At 40.3% G+C, this 2,699-nt stretch overlaps 1 protein-coding gene across 4 annotated transcripts in view; it reads left to right on the top strand.

Moving 5' to 3' along the window:
* The first annotated feature begins 941 nt into the window (after window positions 1–941).
* LOC107654438 (period circadian regulator 3) overlaps window positions 942–2,699 on the top strand; it is a 22,441-nt gene continuing 20,683 nt past the window's right edge. For 3 of the 4 annotated variants that reach the window (XM_016441494.1, XM_016441493.1, XM_016441491.1), the window contains exon 1: window positions 942–1,038. The gene's annotated coding sequence lies outside the window, so the exon portion shown is untranslated. Of the gene's footprint in view, window positions 1,039–1,061; window positions 1,160–2,699 lie in introns of those variants that run through there. The other variant, XM_016441492.1, reaches the window with a different exon arrangement.

The raw sequence follows: 2,699 nt of genomic DNA, 5'->3' as shown, positions 1-2,699 counted from the left end.
AAAAAAACATGTTTACAGCCTGGTTCAAAAAATTATTTTGGTCTATATAGCTAATTTTGCCCTTCATGACAACTGTGAGGGGGGTGAATTTGTTTATAACTCATCCGTTTAAATTATATTAAGCCTTAAATTTCTGCATAATTAAGGGCGTGGCCACTTGAGTGACAGGTGGATTGCCACCGGCGAGCTAGGTGGGAGTGGCCTCAGCAACCTGCTCCCGCCTCTTTATCCGGGAGTGACGCGCGGTGACGCGCTGCCAAGATGGCGACGGCCCGCTCCGCCCACTTTGAGCTTTAAAAACGCCCTTCGGAAATCTACGAGTGATGTCACGGACAATACCTCCATGTTTTTATACAGTCTATGTACGCAACATGTAAAAAGACAGTAGAAGTCATTATGATCAGTAATTATGTCCCCACTGGATGCAACAAATGCCTAATTTGTAATGGGTTTTGTCTCGTCGTGCTGGGAGACGGCATCACAATATGGTAAGGAACATAACATTTCCGTCACACCCTTGAGGCATTTGGCCAATCACAACGCACTGGATAGCTGGCCAATCAGAGCACACCTCGCTTTATTAGAACGATGAGCTTTGTAAAAATCGATAATAATATTAATGACAATAATGTACATTATATGGAAAATAATGTGTTTTTTGAACCTTAAACCGCATAAACATATTATATTACACCAAATACACCAAATAATTTTCTTTTTAACAACGTCATATGACCCCTTTAACCCGGGGAGAGCGGCGTTATAACGGTTCGTTACCAAGCCAGATCTCCACTGCTACGCCATTGTTTTCATCGATTATGTAACATGGTCATACACGTGAGTCCAGTCGCATCCTCGGCTAGGCTGGCGTCATGACCACGCCCATTGACCAATCATACTGTCACGGGGAGAACGCTCCGACCAATGGGAGTCGAGAAGGCGTGGCTCCGGTCGGCCAGACTCACGTGGGGCTGATGTGTTGTGGATGGAGGGACTCGCGAGAAACTGGAGCAAGTGATTATTGAACATAAACATCAAGTAAGTACTCCTCTTTAACGCATCTCAAGCGCACGAAACAGATTTATAGATATAATTGTGCTGTGATATTCAAGAGAGTTTAATACGCCAAGACTTCGACGATTAACTCCTACGATTTAAGGTATACCACGTTATGATTACGTTATTAATTATCTATATCATATAATCACCAGCATTCACTTATTATGCATCAAATATATGATAATCTCTTTGTTTTGTTTTTTTGGTGAAACATTGCGTTAGGTTATGCATGTAACTCTGCGCATGCGCACCGCCCATCTGACTTGTCATTTACTATTAAATGACCGATTTCATTTAAACTTTTATGTTTTTGTCATTTTGGCGGGTCTGTGTGAGATGTTCGGGTCGGACAGAGGGAATTAGGTGAATATCTTTCTGTAAGTAGACTGTAAGTGGCCGTGCATGTGCAATGGCGGGGGTGAGCAACAGTATCACAAACATTCTGTCTTGTGGGTTTGTTATTAATGTGGAAACTATAGAGGGTCTTTTTTGTTGTTGTTTTTTCTCAAGTGAATCCTAAATGATGTGTGAATACGCCAAGTGTGATAGTGGGGGGTCTGTTGCTTAATATCAAAATATCATCTTGTGAAATAAGCAATTATATACCTTTGCATGAGCTACAATGAGTTATTATTAGTGTTTAATTTCTTAAGGTGGTTCTTCAGAACTTAGGAGTTTTATGAATGAGCCAGGACAGTACTTTGTTATCATTTATTATTGAAAATTTGATATTGTGAATAACCACCTGTATCCTATTTGAACCAGTAGCCTAATGTTCATGTGAGAATCAGTCAGGTTACACAGTCATGGAAATGTGTGGTCAACTGTTATGGATTTTCCCATGGATGATGCCAGTAATTAGAGAGCAGGGTGGATGCGAATGCAGCCTAATGCAACTTTGAACAAATATTCTATGCAATATTTACTGAAATGTCGTCATATTTTGAGAAACTGCACATTATCAAGAAATCGGTGAAACTGGCACTGTTAATCAGGCATGTCTGGTTAGGAAAAATGTGGCCAAATATTAACAATATCATCCTTTAAAGAAGGCCAAATAATTGCCAAATATCAGCAGATGTATCACAAACCAGGGTTGAGGGTCTGAGTGTCAGATGCGTACCAAATATAGTCATTTAAACAATTATTTTTTTGATGGTGAAATGCATTCTCTAGACATATCCCACACAACTATAAGCTATAGGGTGACCAGACATCCCCGTTTTCTGGGGACAGTCCTGGTTTTTGGTGTCCTGTCCCCGCCTGGAGCGGTCATATTAATACAGGTGCATCTCAATAAATTAGAATGTCGTGGAAAAGTTCATTTATTTCAGTAATTCAATCTCAACAAATTAGAATACTTCATAAGACCAATAAAAAAAACATTTTTAGTGAATTGTTGGCATTCTGGAAAGTATGTTCATTTACTGTACATGTACTCAATACTTGGTAGGGGCTCCTTTTGCTTTAATTACTGCCTCAATTCGGCGTGGCATGGAGGTGATCAGTTTGTGGCACTGCTGAGGTGGTATGGAAGCCCAGGTTTCTTTGACAGTGGCCTTCAGATCATCTGCATTTTTTGGTCTCTTGTTTCTCATTTTCCTCTTGACAATACCCCATAGATTCTCTATGGGGTTCAG

This window comes from Sinocyclocheilus anshuiensis, unplaced genomic scaffold, assembly GCF_001515605.1.
Source record: "Sinocyclocheilus anshuiensis isolate Anshui unplaced genomic scaffold, SAMN03320099.WGS_v1.1 scaffold527, whole genome shotgun sequence".
NCBI classification, from domain to species: Eukaryota; Metazoa; Chordata; class Actinopteri; order Cypriniformes; family Cyprinidae; genus Sinocyclocheilus; species Sinocyclocheilus anshuiensis.
Note: the sequence above shows the minus strand (reverse complement) of the source record. Positions and strands in the feature narration are given on the sequence as shown.